The following is a 22720-nucleotide window of genomic DNA, read 5'->3' as shown; positions in this document are numbered from 1 at the left end:
AGATGGAATTCAATAGTGATGTATGAGTTTTAAAACTAAATTGAAAATATCCAGCTAATACTAAATTGCAGTTACAACTAGTAAAACATAATGATAGCTAAAGTGAAAAAGATTTGAAGAGATATGTCAGTCATAGTCAAGGTTAAGTGCACAAAAAATAATATTGTATGTGTTGTATTCAAAGCAATACTGTGTATTATGCATCACAAACAGGGAAACTGAAATATACTAAATGAAATTCTACTTTTCAACCCCACAGAAAGATTAATGTTGGAGTGTGTCTTATTATAAACAACAATACACCTGTTTTCAATAAAGGTTAAAGGTTAAAAGAAAAAGATGAACAAACTGTGCATTTTTTTATTCAGGGTATTGCGGTAAGCAAAATGTATGCATCAGCTGCTCTGACTACTGTCTTATTTCTCAAGACAAACATAGGTGAAAGAGCAATGCATTTGCACATGGTCAAAATGTACTGTAATGTAGTAAAATTTTAATTAATTTATTTATGTGTAGAATGTGCGTTATCTATGTCCCCATATATGCATTTACATTTGGTATAATTCAGTGACGTGCGGTCAGGGGAGGCAGGTGAGGCAGTGCCTCACCAGCCATCATGGAAAGAAAGAAAATATATAATCATAAAGTAATTTAAATTGTTATATTCATCCGGTGGTTTGTACTAAAAAATATTTATTTTTCATGTAGCTTCACCAATTTCGATTTTTATTTGTTCAAAATCGCTGAATTTTCTTATTTTCCCATTCAAATGCTTGGAAGCGATGCGGGTGAGGCAGCAGCGAGCTCTGCCTCACCTTGGATTGCGCAACCCCTGGCTCTGCGCTGGCTGCTAAGCGGAGAGAGCATGTTGCTGTACGGCGTCAATAAAATGGTTTAAACAAATTTAATATGTGAACTTATTTCCAATAATTTAGCTTATGTATATAATGTACAGTGCTTTTTGTCACCAACTGTGTTTGTGTAACGTGTTTCGTGTAATGAGCGATTATAAACGGCAGAGAACAGGTTCGAGGTGAGGCAGGCAGTTCTCTTGCCTCATGGCAGGGGGCGCTCAAGATCCCAGACGTTCGTCTTGTTCACTCCTCAACTGCCGAGTAAGTGACAGCGAGCTAGGCTAAACGATTCGGGAAGCAAGTCAAGTGCAGCGATAGATTATAATAGAGATAGTGATTTTTTTTCCTCTCGCTTATCCCGACTTTCGACATGGATGACTACATTACAACACTAAAAAAGTTTTCTCAAGTGGACTTTCAATCGAAGCAGGTAAGACAGTAATAACATTTATTTTGTTTTGTTTTTTAAGGAAATGTGTGTTTTGTGAGCTACAGTTTGTATGTGTAAGGATGCAGAAGTGAAACATAACCTGTAAACTGCTGTCAATCTATGCATCTATTTGCAAATCTGATTCTGATGACGTCAGTGCCTCACCAGCTATGAACCTCACCGCACGTCACTGGTATAATTCTTATTTTGACACTAAGACAAGCTTTCATGAAACATAGAAGGTCAAGCAAATCTGTTCACGCAGCCTAAAAAAAGAGAAACATAACCATAAAAATATTTGGTGATTCTAATTTAAACTTAAGAATGTGCATTATATTTCCATCATGTTGGCCCTGTGATGGGACTGTGTAGGAAGGACATAACCCATCTCCTCTGTCTTTCTACCTGTTTCATTTACATGCCTTTACTTAAAATACTGAACCAAGATGAGATTCTGAAATTGTCCATCAGATTATATAAAGTCACTGCTGTGTGTGAGTGGGGCCTCATTGTTTACAGATAAGTAGCCTGCTTTAGGTCAGCTTACATCAAACACTTTTTTTTTACATCTGAATTTTATAAAACCATCTTCCTGTTTTTTCTTCAACCCACCTTTTTGGGCAAGCCTTGCAAGCACCTAGTGTAAAATGCCATTTTCAATAGACCGGAAATGACCGAGCCACTTATCTCCGAACACGGAAGCTGACTTGCAAAGAGTCTACCACTGCAGTTAACCCATGAGGCGCCGGCTTCGTCGTAGTAGTCTTTTTCTGCTGGCTGCTGTCTCTTACTTTACTTAACTCTGCTGCTGTTTTTATTTTTGTTGTCACAAATTTCTCAGTCTCTCTTCGTAAGTTCAGTACGTCAATGTGACTGTGTAGATTGTTCTTGTAAATAAGAATTTGTTCTTGATAACTCACCTAATTAAATAAAAATAAAAGTCTATTATATCTGTATTTGGTTGCTGTCATCTTACCTTCTATGCAGACTTGTCATCCAGTTCTTACTGCAGAACAACATGATGCTGCCACTGCCATGCTTGACAGTAGGAATCGAGTTAAACAAGTGATTAATACTGCTGTTTATTGGCCAGAAATGACAATTAGAATTTTGTTTTAATTTCCATGGACTCAATGAATTCAATTATGATTCCTCCTGTGAGACAATGAGTTCTGGATTCTGAAAGTTTAAACTGGTTGCAATGTTCATCTGGTCCCTCTACCAAAAAGGCATGATTAATGGAATACCATCTAAAACACCATTACCACAGAGATTCCTATAATCTGTGATAAATACCCTTCATTCCTGATTACTCGAGTTAATGCATTCAGATAATAATGCCCTTGGCAACTCCAAACTTCTTCCATTTCCAATAAATAAAGACCACAGTGCTTTTTTGGGATGTTCAGTGGTGCCAAATTTTCCCAGATTTGTGCTTTGACACAATGCTGTCATGAAATCCTATAGATACATCCTTTGACTTAACTGCTGATGTGCACTGTCAACTTAAATACAGAAGTGTGTTCCACTCCAAGTCCTTTTCAGTGAACTGAATTAATTGGGGTGACCTCAAATTAAGCTACAAAACCTTTTCAAGGAAGTTCTGTGGAAACCAGATGCCCTTGAGTGCTTTTTTTTTCTCATGTAGTTTTGCAGGAGCTCAATTTTAAATGTTAGAGCAGAAGTCTGCAACTCCAGTCTTCAAGTACTACTCTCCTGCAACGTTTAGATGCATCCCATTGCAAACACACCAGAATCAAATAGTTAATGGCCAAGTGTGTGTGAATATTTTCCAGTAGCACTGTACACATATAACTAATGATAGCTGGGGAATAAACATATTACATGAACTTGAAAAATGCTTAAAAAAAATCTAACAAAGTAGGACTATATATGAAGAATATACCTCATCTACAACTCTTTTTAAACTGCCACTTGTAGAAGAGAAGCAGGTTTTTGCTGTGACAAAGTCTGCTGTTGAAAAGAAGACCTGCAGTGTCAAGCGCTTAAAGTGGCTGTATAAAAGACAGCTTCATTGGATTGATGCCAGAACTTGCTCGTGAAATAAGCCATGCTCTAGCATTACAACCAAGACCAGGCAGACTGGATGACCTGCTTTTTGAGAAGATGGACTTTATAGACTTAACTAAATGCCAGTTTATTGGACCGGGTCAGTAAATACATATTAAACAAATGCAAAACCTTATTTTAAAAGAACAAAATATGAAAAAAGTTTTAAAACAAGTTATACATTTTTTTCTTGAAGTAAGAAGACAATTCCAAGGTGAGAAAAATACTAATGATACTTTATTCTTAGATTTACAACTTTTGTTGATGTTAATTAAAAATGATGGAAAAAAATGAAATCATCTCTTTAGTCAGAAGAATTTCAGAAAAAGAGCTTACTCCTTGGGGCTGGTGTGAATTATCTGACCGGCAGAAGTGGACAGGCAAGGCTTATAGTACTACCATGACTTGGTAACAGCTTTATTACAAACTAAGATTATTAAAAAGATGTCCCTGGGCAACTCATTATACTGTCAACTCAGGCCATTTTCTCCTTAAGCCTTTAATTAAATTTGAATGATTACAAAAGTACAGAACAGTCAACAGCTACACGACTCCTGGCTATAAGTGCATTTTGCCCGCGGGTAGATGACTCATTATAAATTTTAAAAACATTTTTTCTACATGCTCATAGCTCCTTGGCTTGCTTGTTGGTCTTCATAATCTTGACATTTACTACTGTCTGCGTTTATGTGCTCCTCCAGTCTTCTGTGTCTTTGGAATAGATTAATAAGTTAGACCCCCAAGAATGGTTTTTTTGGTGACATTTATAGAGACGGGAGTCTTTTTCAAAGCAAGCTTTGGCAAACAGTGCAGATTAATAAATCAGGGCTACTCCTGACATACATTAGAACCAAGTGTGCATTCAGCATGTTTATTCTGTGCAATTATAATGATTTATTAACATGTGAAACTTTATTGAAAGTGCAATTAGAATTCCAATTACCTAATGTTCTCCCAACAAAACACTTTAACAAAAGTCACATTGAGACATACTTAAGCATTAAGCTTTTTAAGGCTAAATGATCAAAATAAACAACGAATGTGATGAAAGATATATATATTTTAAATTTCTTTGGATAACTAAATGTTACGTATGGACATGTTTACCAATACCAAATAATGGAAAGGTTTTCTAAAATATATCTAACTTAGACATTAAATAATCAACTGAATGTGCTTGATTTGTCCTCTATCAAGGTGAAACTTGAATGATGTTTTTAAAACCATATAGTAAGGAGAAACAGAAAAATGTACGCATTATAACGTGCCACAACACAAGCAGTAAATTTTGTTGGGATTTTTTACATGATCAATAAGAGAATGTTTGTGTAGAAATAGGTAACCTATTCTCAGTTTCAACACAGTTTGTTGCATTCAAACATAACAAGTCAAATTCCAAAGAGATTTGTTTATAACACTTAAACTTAAAACAGTTAAAGCTATTAAAAGCCATATTCAGTATAGAAAGAACAGGATATTGGCTGCTAAAATCCATTTCATTGCTCAGTCGATGACGATAAAGGGACTCTATAAAAAGCAGCAATTATTTAGAAAAGAAACTAATAGTGAATTGCTCGTATAATTTCTGAAACATTTCTACTTCAGTGAAAATTTAATTTGGAAGTTCTGTTTTGATTTCTACCAGAGTTGGGCCATATCACAGAGGCAAATCCAACCTGCTCTAGGCTTGCACATATTCATCACAGAATATTCATATTCTGCTCACAAATTAATTATACCCTGTGGCAGATAATAGACATCAGCACACAAGGAAGCATATAGTTTAAGTAGCTGAAAAGACAATGTTTAAAATAGTTTTCATAATGCTGTTCCATTGCAGCAGGCTGTTGTCAATAGGCTGTATCTCTGTTGATTTCTTTGTTTTAAATCGTTTTGGCTTTGCTTTGGATCCACATTTAAACAGGTGGTACTAGTGAATATAATTGGGCTATAAAAATAATTTTAGTGATGATGTTTCAGTTTATGAATGACATCTAAAATATCTGAAGTTTTGAGCAGCATGTAAGGAATCAGAGAAAATATGTAAAAAGTCAATCGTGATGCATTTTTCTTAGTTCACTTTACTTACATAGCTTCTTATAGGCACAGTGTGCATCTGCCCTCTGTTGGAGCCCTCTGCTTGTAAACTGTTTATCCAACAATTATTATGAATACATGGTGACACTCATTGGAACTAACATCTCCCCTTTATGCATTAACCTTTTAAGGCAGTTATTTCCTAACTAAGTTCCCCATTCAAAGGAAGTTGAATTGAACCAAAAAGGTAGAGAACACATTCTTAAACTCGAAAACAAAAATGTATGCCAACATTGCTTCAGTGAATAAAGTTAATGCTTTGCATATTTTCCACAAGTATTACCCCTTTACCTATCTAAAATGTTATCATACCCAGGATCTAGATTGAATTCATCCATTCATTCATCTTTGCAGATGAATGGATGGATACTTTGACAAGTATCAAAGGTGGCTGATACTTGTCAACTTGAAAGTATTTTAGTTGGATTTGAATAACACAGGGTAGTCTCAAGGGAATAACACAAATGCACCCCTTCTGAGATTTTAACTTAAAAATATGAAATTATTTATAGTTTATTTATACTTTTGCAATGTTTTATATTGAAACCAATAGTAAATTGTAAAAGAAATGTACTAAGGCATTATTTTTCTTAAATGTCTTAAAAATACATACTACTAAAACAAAAAGAAGCTCTTCTAGCTTAATACTTTATTGACACTGCTAGGGTGTCAGCAAAGCTGCCAATAGAGTAGCGGATTCTTGGAGAGCCTAAGTGCTGTCATTAGTTCTCAGCTGTGGCGTTCACTTCTTTGGCTGAACACAAGATGCTATACGCCAGCCAACTGATCCACAAGAAGACATGGTTGTTGTCAACAGAGATGAACATGACATATGTCAAAGCTGAAGAGTGAAACATGAGTAGTAGCTGTGCTAAATGTGCCTTCTGCTGTCAGCAGTGTGAATGTAAGAGCAGGTGTCATTCTAGTCTGTTGTTCCCAATTGAGATTCTTAAAATAAGCATTAAAAAGCCATGTACTAGCAATAAATTGTGGTTGGAATAATCAGAAGTAGTGACAGCAATTATTTTATTTTCTCTACTTGGCCTGCATATGTTTCTGACCATTTGATTTTATAATGGTCATTAGCCAATTAGTTATCATTTTGTAAATTCAAAAGTCACTCCATGACAATGAGTTGGTTAACTTGAGTTTCAGGTGTGGTTCTATGTTGTTTTCTGTGGGGATCAGCTGGAAGCAATTGTAATGTAGTCTGTAATATTCCAAAAAATTTTGTTCCATATACATTTTACCAAGTAATGTCATGGATTCAGTTCTTGTAAAATGAAATATCTTCAGTCATTAGGCAAAGACTTGTGTCTTATATGGCCTTTGGTCAAGAATTATAACGTAGACAGGACACATAATTTAGAGCATGTCTGTCATTCTTTACGTCTCCTCATCTGTTATGAACTCTTTCTTAAACATTCAGTTAAACATGCAGTTGTTTTAAAAGGTTGATATAATGAAGATTTTGAACAAATTCTGGAAACCACTACATCAACACTCATGCCAAATTGTTACATTTGTATTTTTTTAGATTAAAATATAGAAGGCAAGTTAACATGTGCTTCAGAATATCTGGAAAAATAAATTTTGGGCATCCCATGTGTGACTCAACACTTGCAGTTTTTGTTTTGGTATATCCTCTCCCTTTTTCTGCCTTCACTTTTTCTGTGTATAGACTATGTATTGTACACATATGTTTTGGCCAGTCAGCTGTGGACTATCAGCAGGACATCAAACTTTTGAGTATTTAACCCAAAGATGTCCCCGGTTCTCCATTTTTTCCAAGCCTGCATATGTGGTTTTCTAAGCTTAGTTTATAAATGTTCAGATGAAAAAACTGTGTGACAATATGTCTTTTTCTTGTTTATTGGTTGTGAAACTAACTAGTTTCCTCTAGTTGTTTTAGAGTGCTTTTTATACATCCTTTCAAAACATGCAGCATAAATTATGGCTGTTGACACAGTTCTGATGTTTGTCTCTGTGATAATGCAGCTGAGTAAGCAACATTCAATTTAAAGGCTGGAATAGATGACAGAATTAATTCTGGCTTTCTCAAATTTCTTCATAGGTCATTCACACATTCTGACGTGAATGTCATATGCTAAACAGATTCAAAAAATGAGGAAAAACCCTTTCTGGTGACTCATGTAGGCTTTCATCGCCATCTGTAATCAAAACTTGGAGATTGTAGGTCAGTGTATGCATTAGAAAACGCTTGGATTATCAATCTTAGTTATATTGAAAGTAATTAGATTTTTTTTCTGTTTGAAGCCCTGCAGAAAGACACACTGTGGTAGTTGTGGAGGGGGTGACAGGTTAATTGAGGAATAAAACCCTTCAAAGTGATGGATTTTGGTGACTTGAGATATCACAATCCATTATGGAAAATTTAAATTTGTAATTAAATCGGAAGGGTTAGGTCCAGAATTCTTTCATTTTTATTCTCCCAGCATGTTAAGACTTTTGCTATTAGCATTAAATTGCAACCACTGCTATTGTCATTCTTTATCATGTTACTCACTTGCCAGTGATATTTTGAGTCTCTTCTCCATTTTACTCAACAGTGACCGAAATTATGGTATGAGGCTGTTTCAGTCATTTGGGACTCGAAAGCAAGTCTCAGTTCTTCAGTTTGCTAAGTCATTTTATATTTCAAGCTTACTACTTTGTGGGAACAGTGTGGGGATGGCCCCTTCACGTTCCAACCAGTGCACAAAGCCAGGTCCTTAGAGACATGGATGAGCAAGTTAAGTGTGGAAGAAATTTGCTGGATAGAGCCTTTGGGATGACTTACAGTAAAGACTGCAAGCTAGGCCTTATCTTCCAACATCAGTGCCTGACCTTATGAATGCTCTTCCGGAAGAACGGTAAAAAAAAATTCCACTAAGCACACTCCTAAACCTTTTAGAAAGGCTGTCCCAGAGCGGTTTAAGCTATATTCGCAAAAGGTGAACTGACATCATATTAAACCCTATTCATTAAGTTGATCAGGTTTATGTGTATATACTTGGACAGGCAGATGAGTTAATACTTATGTGTTTTTCTTCATGAAAAATTTAAAATAAACGTAAGTTTGTTAATATGAGGAAATGACCTGAAAAAGTGTTGAAACTTTCCCCAACTGACCTCAGTTTTGTGTTTTCAGCTCTGACATTTGATCTATTTTTTCTTGTGCTCATAAATTGTTGGTCCTTGTAATGTTTGGCCTGTGCATTGGATGGACTAATTTCCAAAAGACTTAATTTGTAGGTGAAGTGAAGTCAAAGTAAATCAGTGCAAGAAAGCTATTGACTGTTGATTAATATATATATATTTTATTTGAAATACTTTCACATTTTATAACCGAGCAACAAGGAATTTTTAGCTTTTGGTGGCATATGTCAACACTTGTGTTAATATACTTTGGAAGTGATAGCTAGACCTCGCACAAATGTTATAATTGCCATATATTAAATTCTGTGTATTGTGTCAATTGTTCTTTTTTAGTTATACATTATGTTACTATTTTTTGTGTTATTTTATTTTTTAGGGTGATGTTATTTTTATGTGGAGCCGAGAGATAGAAAGAATAAAAAGAATAAATTACAACTATACCGAAAGAGGATTTGCATTTTTGTTTTTCATTTGATTTTTATGTAAGAAACAAATCCGTAAGTGCAATGGTGCATCACAAAACCCTACAAACATTAATTTAAAATAAAACAGTGCTTTTACTTTTGAGCAACAGAACATGGAAATATAGAGTAAAAAGTAGTTCCTTATCCAAGTTTTACTGAAAATTTATTTTCTTTCTTTTTTGGTTTATGGTGCAACACTCTACCAGTGGTTAAGTGGTTTTTCTTTGTACTAAGAAAGAAAGGAGGCTTCATGAACAATATTTGGCATCTGTTGGTAAAATGGAGGAGCAGGCTGAATAAATTTAGTATCTCTGTTTCCCTGTGAGGACTATCTTCTGCTGAAGCACATTAATGCCACTATCAGCTACTATATCACCAGTCAAAGTGACAAATGGCAGACAAGCGCCTCTCAAATATTCAGAGAGGGTGGGGAAGTGCAAGGGGGTAGTAATAGGAGACAGTGTTTTTCTCAGTTTGGCACGTTGACTGTAAAATTTGCTGAGTGTGATGCCTAGAGTAAAAGTGGGGGGGAAAAATCAAAACAAAGCATACTATTTGTCTGTATGTTTGAATATGTGCATGACTTTAGGTACAGAATACATTATTGTTTTATTGTCCCTTTTCTGCACCCCAACCCCCTCCAAAGACAACCCCTCTGCCCCCCATCATTCGGACAGCTGGAAACAGAATTCATCAGAATTCATCCGATTCGTTCTGCTGCTTTTCTCTCTCCCAACTGCCCAATCCCCCTCCCGACCACACCTCCCACCACTCCCTAGTTTCCCTCACTGTCGTAATAGGATCTGCAGGAATCATTCAAAGGCTAGATATAATTTAGTGCTTGCCTTGCACAATACCCCCACCCTTTCTCACCCGCTTTCTCAATCGCACAAGGTGCCCTGCGGATGAACTAATCATACTTGAAATATTATTTCTGCTTCTTATTCCTCCATTTTATGAACAGCTCCTTTTTATAGGGCGACGGATTTAACCCCTTACTGGTCACACTCCCACCAGTCCATGAAAGCAAGTAGGGGGTGGGAACCCTCTTCATAACTTTTACATTATTACATTATTATTATTTTGAGTGTGTGTGTGTTTCTTTATTTTGCATTTGATCTTTGGTTTCTTACAATTTATGAAACAGGACCAATAAAAAAAATAAATGTTTGAACAAGTCTTCATTCATATTTTTATATGCATTACAGCTAGCATTAATGTTAGCAGCTTTGATACCATAGTATATATATATATATATATATAACCCTCAAGCTCCCAGGCCTCTGGTAGAGGACCCGAGCTCAGAGGATAAGAACCACCTGCGGTGGGTGAGAAGGGAATTTAAATTTATATATATATATATATATATATATATATATATATACATATATGGAGAGAGAGAGAGAGAGAGAAACACTGAATGAAAACCTACAAAAATATTTCTGTTTTCATAAGTCTGGGTACCCAATAAAACACTTTTTGTGCTGTCTTGAACTATTTTTCCACCAAAAAAGTGCAGATGCACATAGAAAGCAACAAACACTTTTTTTTAAAGGATAAAACATTGCTTGTTTTTGGCCTTGCATTTATTTATTATTTTTCCTCTGTTTGAGGAGACAGCTTTACCGTGATAACAGCAACATCTTCCCAAAGAATTTGGTCAAAGACAACATCTTTCATCATGTTTTACACAGACATGTGGTCCATGTCTACAGAAATTCTCTTCTTTGTTGGTAATTCAGAGAATAAATTATGTACTGGAGGCATACACATTCTAATCCATGCAGCACGGAGAGAGAGAGAATCAGATTTTTGGATAAAGCGAGGAGAGTGAATACACAAAGCAAGAAATGCACATTCAGAGACCTACCAAGGGGAGCGATCAGCTGTTCACTTTTAGTTAGAGAGCACATTTACTTTCAATTGATTTCCAATGCTTTAGTCAATTTCCTGCCACTTTTCATTGCAGGTACTTGTGATCTCAGTTAAGCTACTTGCAGAAAAAAGGTAAAAGTTTAAAACAGTAACCCAATGGCACAAGGTTTTGTGTTTTAAATGTACTGTATTTATTATTTTAGAATTTTCTTTATTATTACCAAAAACTAACAAAAAGCACATGTGCACGCCAACTGACCAGTCAATACACAGATCACTAAAAAAAGAAATGTTTAAATAATGTATAGTTTCTTTTTTATGTTGCTTTCTGCCTATTTATTTATGAGTTGGAGTGTATTTTGTGACTTTCCTCTGTGCACACAACTTACAGGTTTGATCTGTATTCCATTTGGTTTTCCGCAATCTCTTCTGTCTGTCACTGCCTGTCTTTAATGCAAATACTCATTCACCTAGTTTTTATTTTGGTGTTTTTTTCATGTTGCTTTCCATCAGAGTATTGCAAGATGAACATTCGGTTTGGAATAGCACAGCTCCAAACAAAGAGTCCCCCCAGCACATCTGCTTGCAAGGAAGGTAGAGCCTTAACACCTGGAAGTAATAAAAGAGCCACAGTGAGAGAGAAAATAAGGTAGGATTATTGTTCTGTGTGAGGAAGAGATTATGTTCAGAGAAAAGACACGGGAGGCATGCGGCTACACTTTCACCTTGAACAACAGGGCTAAAAAACAGCCTCTGATTAAAACTGAAATGAGGGAAAAAGAAACATCTGAAAGTGAAGCACGCTTTCATGCCGAGACAAGTATAAAGCTTTATACTAAATGAAAATAAAATGAACTGGAATATTCCCAAGCATCTGTAGAACTACTATGGAGCTACAATGTCATTATTTTAGCATGGCTTTAAGTGAGCAAACAGAGAGACAGAAAGGGAGCTACAGAACATTAGCCCAGTTGTGATGAAGCTCATTTGTTTCTTTTTTCCAGTTTTTTCTCTCTGTTTTGAAGCTGCTGTTAATTTGTCTGCCTTCTTTTCTCGATGGTGGGGAAAATGAGAATACCAAAACGAATTATTTTTCCGTAGTTAAATTATTTTGAGAAAGAAATGTGTTATGAGAGACTTAAAAATGAGCACTTCTCATTCTATTTTCCAAAGCAAAGACTGTAAATTGTACATTTCCAGTCATCTGCAAAGACATCGGACACATCGAGCAGAGGAAATGCCTGACAGGTAATTACTCCATGGCATCCACATGCTTTCTCTTGCAGACCAACATCAAAGTACTTTGATTTGCAGAGCATACAAAGAGAACAATGAATGTGTCTCTCCCCAGGTGTATGACCTGACAATGATTCTGCACAAAGTCCACCGGCCTATGGCATGAACTGAAATCCAAATGACGCAGACACACAAAAACAATTCCAACCGAGGGAAGAGAGAAAGCGCTCCAGCAGTCTCTCTCTTTCTCATCGCTCTCCGTCATGTTGACTGGAATGACATTAGATGCCAGCACTTGTTTGTGCTCTAATGACAAGTAAGAGGGGATGGTTGTCTCCATGGCAACGACTAAGGCTCAATATATCATACCTCATTACAGTAGTCAAGCGGGGACATTTGGTCAAAAATTAATATATCAAAGGAAGGAGAGAGGGAAAGTGTACGTTGTGGGAAGATTGCCCAGCATTTGTTATATGAATCTGATAAGTGAAGCATTTTAAATGGTGGTCTTATTACTTTCACACTGCTGCAGTAGGCGGCAGTTTGAAATGGCTGTTCTGTGACCTTGGCTCGATACGTTAAGAGTGTCATGTTCCTTTGAAGAAGATGGTAAGACTGATAAAAAGGCAAACCGGAGGATAGCCTGGGTTTGCATGAGTTTGTGTTGAAGCTTTGGATGTGCTTCAGGCAGTGTGGTGCAGACTAATTGCCTGATGATTCACAACTGGAGGAATTGTGGAGCAACAAACTGCTCAGACAATGTTACACTGACTTCTGTTACTGTGTGGGTGGTGCTACATGAAGAAACCAGTATGGAACAGAAAATGAGGAGGAGAGATGACAAAAGCATTAAATGTGACACTTATTAGAAATTTCTCCTTTTTTGTAGTCAAGATCAGTCAAGCCTAATTTGATTGAACAATTTTTAAAACATAAATGATAAATAAGAAGTGTATATTATAAAATTATTGAAACTGTAATTAATATTAACAAGTGACTACCAGTTGGTGGCTGAAATGCTCTGTCCATTCAATTAATCTCATTTCACCAGCTGATATTAATTTTCCCCTCCCTGGGCTGCCACCTTATTATGGTGGAGGGTTTCAGTGTCCCAGTGATCCAGGATCTACGTTGTCAGGGGATTCATGCCCCCAGTAGAGTCGTCCTTCGCAAACAGACCTTCGGTGAAGGATCAGACAAAGTATAGTCTAATAGTGTATGGTGGAAATGATGTGCTGAACATCGTGATTTGGCTCGATACGTGGGGACATCACTGACTCATGATGTCCCACTAACCTCCTCAATCCCACCAGCATGTCTTCCAGTGAGGAAGTGGAGTCTGGGGACTTTGGTTTGGGCTCTACAATCTCTTGTATTGAGGGTTTCAGGAGTTCTGGAGAGGACGGGCCACCAGATAGTCAAACTTCAGGTTCAGGAGGAAACAGAGTTGCTTTCGTCATAGCCATAAAAAAATTGTACCAGCTCTACACCTGCAGTAAGACCTGGAAGGTGCAAGAGAGTTCGCAAAACAGGTCTAAAGTGTTTTATGGGCCTGGAGAAGGTCATGTACCTTTGTGAGCCCTGAGGGCGAATCTTCAGGAGTGTGGAGTACCAGGCCTCTTGATTTGGGCTGTTAGGTCCCTGCATGACCGGTTATTGTGCTTGGCCCACATTTCTGGTAGTAAATCTGGCTTTTTTCTGGTGAGAGTTGCACTCTGCCAAGGTTGTCCTTTGTCACAGATTCCAATTGTAACCCTTCTACATAGAATTTCTAGGGGGGGAGTAAAGGTGTTATGTGACCTGTATAGTTGCCTCAGGATCAGGTTTCTGCTTTTTGCAAATGATGTGGACCTGTTGGCTTCATCAGATCATGATCTCCAGCTTTCACTGGAGCAGTTTGCAGTCAAGTCTGAAGCAGCTGGGATGATCAGTACCTCCAAATCCGAGATGGACTTGACCTGGAAAAGCGTAGAATGCTTTCTACTGGGAGACTTAGAGGAAGACTCAGGACATGCTGGAGGGAATAAACCTTGACAATCCCCTGAAGGAGCTGACCCAAGTGAGTGGAGAGAAGGAAGTTTGGGCCTCTCAAATTGCTTCCACAACCCGACACAGGATAAGTGGGTGGATAAATAGGTGGATGGATAGATGGATATATGAAGACTCTAAAAAGCTATGTACCTCAGCTCTGAAAGGGACTTTAGCCAATCTGAACAACTGAAATATCATTAGGTGGCTGAAGATGATGTGGTCAGTTAACTTTGCAGAAAGTAAAAAGTGCTCAAAGTTGGAGAGCCCAGGTTTGAGGGCCAAACAGGATATATTATTTGCTACCCTTTTCAGCTAAATAAAAATGTCATTTCACACTTGTGAAAAATAAAATATCATCACAAATAAAATCTGTTACCATAGATATTTGAATGATAAAAAGAAGCAGGTGATTGTTGTTATTATTATGGCATAAGATTTTTTGACTTTGTAAGATCTTGGCCAAGACGCACCATAAAAACCGAACTGAGAGATGAAAATCTAGACTCAGGTAAATAAAAAGTTAGGTTTTAGCCAGATGCTTGGCCTCATCCTTTTAGAAAATTGCTTTCACTTTGCCAGACTTTTTTGATTACTTTATTTGTGTGTATATCAAATGTAAAATGTAATGTTATCTTGTCTGTCTTATTATTTATAGTTTTAATGTAGATTTTTGGCACTGCCATATGTTTAATCAGAAAACAAATATAGTTTTATGTTTTATGTTTATTTTTGTTAAGGCTGAATACTTTTTATTTTCAAGTTTACAATTCTATCATTTTATATTTTTATGTTCTTTGTACATATATTTGCTGTTTCCTCATTAACAAATCACATTTAATTTAGTTTTAGTTGTCAGATAGTTATGTCTTTTAGGTGTAACATTTTTGTCATGGTTGTGGATTGCTGTATATGCTTGTTTCTTGACTAGGAAAAGGGAAATCTGATTAATCAATTCTAGTTTTGACAAAGTCTTACTATTTTTATTCAAACATAATTTCTCTCTTTTTGAGATAAATGAGGGTAAGTAAGCAAATAAAAGAACTTGTGCTTTAACTCATAAATGTTATTCACAAAGCACAGGTAAGACTTGTCAGGTTTTAGCTGCCATTCTGTAGAATAGGAGCTTTTGTTTAAATCTCGCAACCTTTTGTGCATGCTCTCAAACTTCTATACGTATAAAGGACTGAATTCCAGCACATGAAACACACATGATCTACATAGGGAGTTAGACCTTTCTTAGTGATGGCAATTTGACTAGCCAAACAGAATATGATATATACTTTCTTCTGCAGTGGCTCCATATTGTCAGGTCCTGCCTTTGGGTGCTTGGTCATATAATGACTGTCTGCCTCTTCTTTCTTTGTGGGTGATTCAGTCATTTAAAAAGAAGTCTTTTTAGGGGCTTTTTAGATTTAATTATGAACTAATCCCAAGAAGACAATGCATGCTGATGAGAGAATTTCCACTTATATGTAGCTAATGTTTTATAGCTATCCTTCAAAAAGCTGTTGTGTGGAAGCAGCTAATGAAAACTTATATTAACATGTCTCTATTTAGCCATTCAACACGCAGGTGACAGGTCAATGGTTTGTTGACCTCCTGTCAAGAACAGAAGTAGGGTGAACTATTTCTCCCACAAGATCTGTTGCAATCTTTACTCTGGGCTTCTTGTGAAGAGTTAATTTTTTATGTTAAATTGCATGTTGGATTCAGTTAGCTGCTTGCTAATTAGATTGTAATTACAGACGAGCTTAGCAAGCCTGTCCAATTGGATCCAATTGGAAACACTTTTGTTGCTGATCCGCCTTGACCTTTTGCTAACATTTTCAATGCTTAAATTAATGGTGAACACAAGAGGTAAATGTTCAAACATATTAAAACTACCATGTTTAAGGCTGACACAGGCACACAATTAAAAAAATACCCTCTTGGTATCTTTTACTATTTCTGAATAAAACAGTTTTGATGCATTAATGAAATGCAGTGTTGCCTGATGACAGTGTTTTCTTCCATGGACATTATTAAACATTTATGGCGTATTTATGTTTCCAGTTTCAAACCAAAAAGAAGATTAGGGTCTGACTAATTTCCAGCAGGGGTAGTTTACCCTCCCTCTACTGAGAGGAGCTCTCATACTGACTGAGCGGTGTCTCCTGAATCCACAGCACACCTGGTCTCCATTATCTCTCCATTTCACAGGCTTGCTCCCCCTAACAGGGCAGCCTGGGAATGGCTCTGGTTCTTTCATCTTCCCATCATTATAGCAGCCGGCCCAGGGTCAGGGCCCAGTCTGACAGGCATTCCAGGCTCAGTACTGCATTTGTTTCAGGTTTAAAAAAAAAAAAAAGAAACCGAAGGAAATATTAAGAAGAGCGAGTCTCAATACAATTATTGTATTAAGAATTCCTCACAGACTCAATATTTTCCCCATAGCAATGCAAAATCTGATGCTGCATCTTAAAGTGGTGCCTCTCACTTCCTTTACTGCATCACCTTTCCTTACCCATGACTTAAGCAAAAGCCTGATTTGTGGTACAAATGTCACCACGGCTCAATGAAACATGCACGGATGTGCAAGGAACGAGGAGAAAATCAAACTATACGAAAACGGTGTTTACAAGTGTTGTTGTGAAATCATGCCAAGTATCAGCTTTATTTAGCTTGTTTTATTACTCTTAAACCTTTTTCACAGAGGGACATTTGAAGCCAGATCAAGGAGGAGGCAAATTCCTTCCCCTGTGCTGTTTAGGCGTTTAAAACATTTCGCAGACCCCTTCAAAAAAATCTGTGAAACACATTTACAGAGAGATGATACACCACCTGATGGTTCAGGATGGACATGGTCCACCCATTATCATTTTGCATATGAGAACAAAATGAGGTGTGATAATTGATCTCTCATGTACTTCAGCTCAGCCTCTCACGATACCATCAGCACAGCTTTGTTTCAAGGGAAAACACTTTGAGGCAGCTCTCACCAAAGCCTTTCTTAATGCATCATCACTTTGAGGTTACAGAAATGACACGATGAGAAGCACTTTGAAGTGAAGTAAAATTATCCCCATTTTCTGCTCCCACAAATGATTTATTAAGGGGTAAGAAAGAGAAGGGGGTGAGGAAAGGCAAAAGGGCAGATGAAGGATGGAGAAGGACAAACACATTCCCAGCACATATTCTCTTCATTATGAGTAAGGGGGGAGCCGATCATTCAATTACTGACTGCCGTCACAGGCTGATATCCCTGCCTGTCAGGGCCCATTCTGGCTCAGTTTCGAACAGAGTTCTTCTGATGTACTTCATTTCCTATTAAACAGAACCAGAAGGCACTGTGAAAGTGGCGACACCTGATCCTGTGTTCAGGAGATGGGAGAGCCTTGACAAGGCTCAGAATCTGCCAAGGCACCTTCCTCATCTTACCCGAGCATGGATCCCACCTGGCTGCAAAACATGGGAAGAGGACCTAGCTGTTGAACCCAGCCCTCAGTCTTCAGATTGTGCCATTTTCCCTTGTATAAACATGATGTGAAGCTATTTGAAATCTTTTCTAATTTCCAAACTTGAGGACAGAATTAAAATAAAACCGATCTAGATTTAAACTTCCTTGGTGTGTAAGAGAAATTGTTTGGAATGAAATTAAGTTTAAATCTCGATCTGTCTAATTTTAATCCTGGCCTCAAGTTCAGAAATTTGAAAATATTTCAAATATCTTATAGACCTTATACATAGAATTAGTTTGACCTGTCTTTAAGACAACAGCTTATCTTCTCTTTGACGCTGAATGAAGAAAATGCGACAAGGCACAAAAAAGATGAGGGGGTGGATAATAGGGATGAGGTGTAGTTGTATCAAAGACTATGTACCTTGCAGGCTCTTCAGTGAAATTCTCATTTTTCATGGTCTACTTTGGTAAATCTCCAGACTGCCTGTTAGGGTTTAACCTTTGACAGTGGCTTTGCACAAGTTACTCATGTGCAAAGCAGTCCTGATTAGTAAGATATTTTATTGGCTTAGTCACCAATCCACCTTGCAGATCCACAGTATTTACTGTTTACATGATAAGATTTATAAGGCTATGGCTGACTACCTACAGACAGCTTTTAGCTACATTCACAGTGCAGGTCTTGATGCTCAATTCTGATTTTTTGCTGCCAAAACTTTTTTTTTTTTTGCTAAAAAACAATTACTTTAGCTGAAAAACAGTTTTTTTTTGCATGGTCGTTTATACTGCTGAATGATACAACTGAACTTCTGTTGTGAATAGTCTAAACTCTCATATGCTTAATCCAAAGTTGAACAGTCATGTCATGTAATTGCAGGACATTCTCTTCAGTACACATAAGACCCCGCATATACTGTATGTGTTGCTCTCTGACATATGAAAACATACTGGCAGAAAACATGGTAGAGAAGAATGTTTATCAATCTAATGGTTCGACGAAGAAGATAACATTGACTGAGCATGAAAAAGTCATTTTCCAATCCTTGTAGGAATTTTGTGATGAATCGCACAAATGTACATAATTTCTCCCAATGTCTAAGGCGCTCCTCAATAGTATTCATGTTGTCTACAAATGTAAAAACAGGACAGTGAAAGCAGACTGGTTAAAGAAAAATATCAACATTGCTGACTGAGCACATTTCAGTATAATATACACCCACAAGCATGAGAGGAACTTTGCAATCCCAAAGCGACACACGTGCACAGAAGAACTTAAAAGCCACGCAGCGCAGTTTGCAGAAGTAATAACGAATGTTTCTGATTATAAATTGACTTTAAAGTTATTTAAAGCTGACATTATTGTTACAAGATCATACCAAAATGAAGGAAGTTAATAAAAAGAACATTCAGCTAATAGCAATGGCCTTTTGTGGAACATTGATCGCAGCTCCTGTAGAGAAACCTGTTTGGATGCGTAGTCAGAAACAAGAATGATGGTATTGTGAAGTGATGTGATTCAATAACACAGATTACTTTCATAATTTCATATTTAAAATTTTCAGCCATTGTTTACATGTGAATTTATGGTATCTGCTTCTTCTGGTGCATAATTATGATGCATGTTTTTATATGTATCATAGTATGGTGGTAGGTTTCACTCTACTTGGCCTCAACAAAGAGGCCAAGTAGAGTGAAATGCTAACCAGCCAATAGGCAGAAGTTGAAGCCTTCAGACACTGCCCCACCTCATTTGCATAATGAGGCAGAAATACATAAGGAAAAGTTTAAAAAAGGAGACGACGAAATGTAAAAAAACAAACACTTGTATAAGAAAAAAAACAAAAAATATATGTACATTACATGATGAAAATTTATTCTTAAGGAAATCGCAAATGAAAATATATACATTTCTTAACAAAACAGATGGCATAGATGTTGAAAACAATCAGATACGCATCTAGTTTAGCACCACATATCAAAGTGGCACAAGTCAGATGTTTTTTTGGGGGGTGGAGGTTAAAGTATCGGAATTGGGCTGTTCAGGCTGCTGTGAAAAAGTTGGATATGGGTCGCATTTGGTCAAAAAAAAAAAAATAATAAATAAGAGAGTCAGATTTGGGTTGCATTTGCCTGCTGTACATGCCTAAACCTTTCCCCCCCTAATTCTTCAGCACGATGTATAATTTAAATATGACATTTGAATTAGTGCTAGTGGTTTTCTTAAAGGCCTCATTAACAGAGGAATTGCCCTTTCTTAATTAAAATGGAGACTGGATGTTCTTTAGAAAATTTGAATGAAGAAATGTGTGGTGGTTTTCAGGTCTGCAAAGCCTTTGCTCCTTGTTTTCTTCCTTTATTGTGCAAAATGCAAATCCCAACAGTTTTTGTTTAAGACAAGGCTCCAACAGCTTCAAAGTCTTTTTGTTGAGACATTTATACAATTGACTCCCTGGAGTAATTGAAAGCTGATACTGAGGAAATATGGGAAAGGCCAGAAGCTACTGTTCCTGCAAAGTAAAAAGTTAAACCTCTGCATTGTAAAACCTCAAAACCTGACATATAGAATACAATTAGAGTCTATGATATAATATGATAACATAGTTTTGAATGTCTTTAGGATAGATACAGTGCAACAAAGCCTGGTTGATAGCAGAGCAGTGAAATAATTTCAATCTATTTGTTTTCCCCCCTGCTCTGTGCTATGTGACAGTAGAGTCTAACATTAATGCTCAGGCTAGTTAGAGCTGTTTGTGCATATTAAGTTTCACTTTTTAAGTATAATGAATTTGAGTTATTTTCATTAATATGTAGTGCGATCTTGTTAGATCCCTTCATCACCTGAAATGCTTTCAGCAAATGTGTGACATTAACACCAGCAGTAAGAATTATTAGTGGGCCAGCCTAATATGTACATGTTAAGCAACAACTGTGAACTTCTTAATAAGAAGTGGCAGTGTGTTGCTAATGTAATCAGAACCACTAACAACCATGCTTGATGAAACATCCTAAAATGAGATGCTTTTTGATATTCTTACACATCCTTTAAGTGTTGATCTTGAAGAAACCACACACCTATTAACACTTTGTTAAAGCTTTTAATAATGTGTAGCTACGGTACTTAAAAATGTCCGGTTGTTTTAGGAACAAAAAGTCACAGTTACTTGAGTTCTTAAATTTTAATCTTTTGTTTTTTTGTTTTGTTTTGTTTGTTTGTTTTTAGAGATTTTAACTTTAATATTTCTAAATGCTCATGAGTTGATTAAACTACAATATAGTTGGATTTCTATGGTCTTTTAATGGTTGTTAAAATCCCACCAATTTGCAAGGGTATTAAAAAAACATTACAATTTTACTTTAAGATTGCAGAAAGAAATGAACATCTTGTTGCAAGCAACAGGCAAGATTCACTGGCCATGTTGAGCCAATTAACACGCAAGGGCACATCCCGAATGAATTAAAATACCCTAATCCGATCAGTGTGAAAGGCAAGACCATTTCCTTCACAGGCCTGGACCAGATGGCACTCACACTTGGAGGCTCCACTGAAACAGGCCAGGCTCAGTCACACAGTGTGAAATTGGGTTAACGCCTGCGTTTAACATAGGCCCTTGGCAATGTGAGGTCTGATGCCCATTTTCCCCAGGCCTCAAGGTACAGGGTCCACCTTGCCAATTGTTGGCCCCCTATTTAATTACTATTCTCAATGCACATCACTAACTTAGCCATTACAGCCAAAGGTGCTGCTTACAGCTTCCTATTGCCATACACCTTCTTCGACAAGTAAATATTTGACAGTACACAATGAAGCTACTGTAATTCACTTATTTCTTATGCTTTCCTGTGATTGCCTTTTCTACTCGTTAACTAAAATTCACAAATGGTAAGCACAAATTATTTTCATTGATGGAAAAAAAAAAAATTGAAATTTAGCTTAGTTGCCTCCCATTTCTCTTGAACATTTCTGTAGTGAGTTCGTAATTTCCAATGAATTCTGTTTCCATACAAGGTCTCAAAACTCATGTGTAATTCAGATAAACTAAGACATTAGGTTAAAGGAATTTATTTTAGAAGCTAAGAAAAAAATGGTCTATGATCAGATAATACAAACAAATCTGCTATAGAGTAACTTTAATACATTTAAAACACTCACAATTCTTCCCAAGATTGACGGTTAGTGTTAATAGCTGGTAGAAAATGTTTTTGGCCTAAAAATATATTCTATAGCAGAGTACCCACATGGAGCTCACTCTTTAATAGTACATTTTTTGCAATCAAGAGAATTTAGGATTTTATCTGGTACATCAGTTTAAACTGTTTTGGTTCAGTTTATAGGTTTTTAAACAGCATAATCAATGAAGTTCTCAGTTTTTCCTCATCATTACACAGTATTGACCACAATCTTTCAAAATGTTGCAGAGCCTATAAAAAGTATTGAATCCCTCAGACTCTTTACCCTTTTATTTAAAAAAAATACTAAAAACAAAACTTTAAAGCTGGGTATGCAACTTTTATTTAAAAAAAATGTTTTTTTTTACATATTTGTTAAAACTGTTACTATAAAATAAGAAATCATTTGTGAAAAGATTGAGTTCCTCTACCTCCTCCCAGTGCAACTATTACAGTTTGAAGAAATGCACCTCTCCTGGTCAAAAAGAAGTCTGAGCCAGTTTCAGTGCTGTCAATCAACCCTGGGTATGTACTGTACAATGTACTAATGGCAGAGAAACAACTTATATTACAGGAAAACCATTTATCTGCCATCATCAGTGGCCATGCTAACTACAAGTTAAGTTTAACAGAAGCTAAGGCTGACCACTTACATTTCAGCATCAGTCCTTCAGAACAAGCAGCACAGGCAGATCATAATTCTTTTTAATCTAAATCCACATTTAATCAAGCACTGGTCAGCAACATGTGAGCATTTTTCATTGTTTTAGTAAGTGTGAATGTCAATTGCCTTTTGAGGGATGTTCTTTGAAATCCAGATTTTGTCATGTAAACCAAAGTTCTGTCACAATATCCAATTTAAACTTTACAGCTCAATGTTTATTGGCCGGGTCCTAAA

This window comes from Xiphophorus couchianus, chromosome 4 (genome assembly GCF_001444195.1).
Source record: "Xiphophorus couchianus chromosome 4, X_couchianus-1.0, whole genome shotgun sequence".
In the NCBI taxonomy this organism is placed as follows: Eukaryota; Metazoa; Chordata; class Actinopteri; order Cyprinodontiformes; family Poeciliidae; genus Xiphophorus; species Xiphophorus couchianus.
This window is presented reverse-complemented; position numbering follows the sequence as displayed.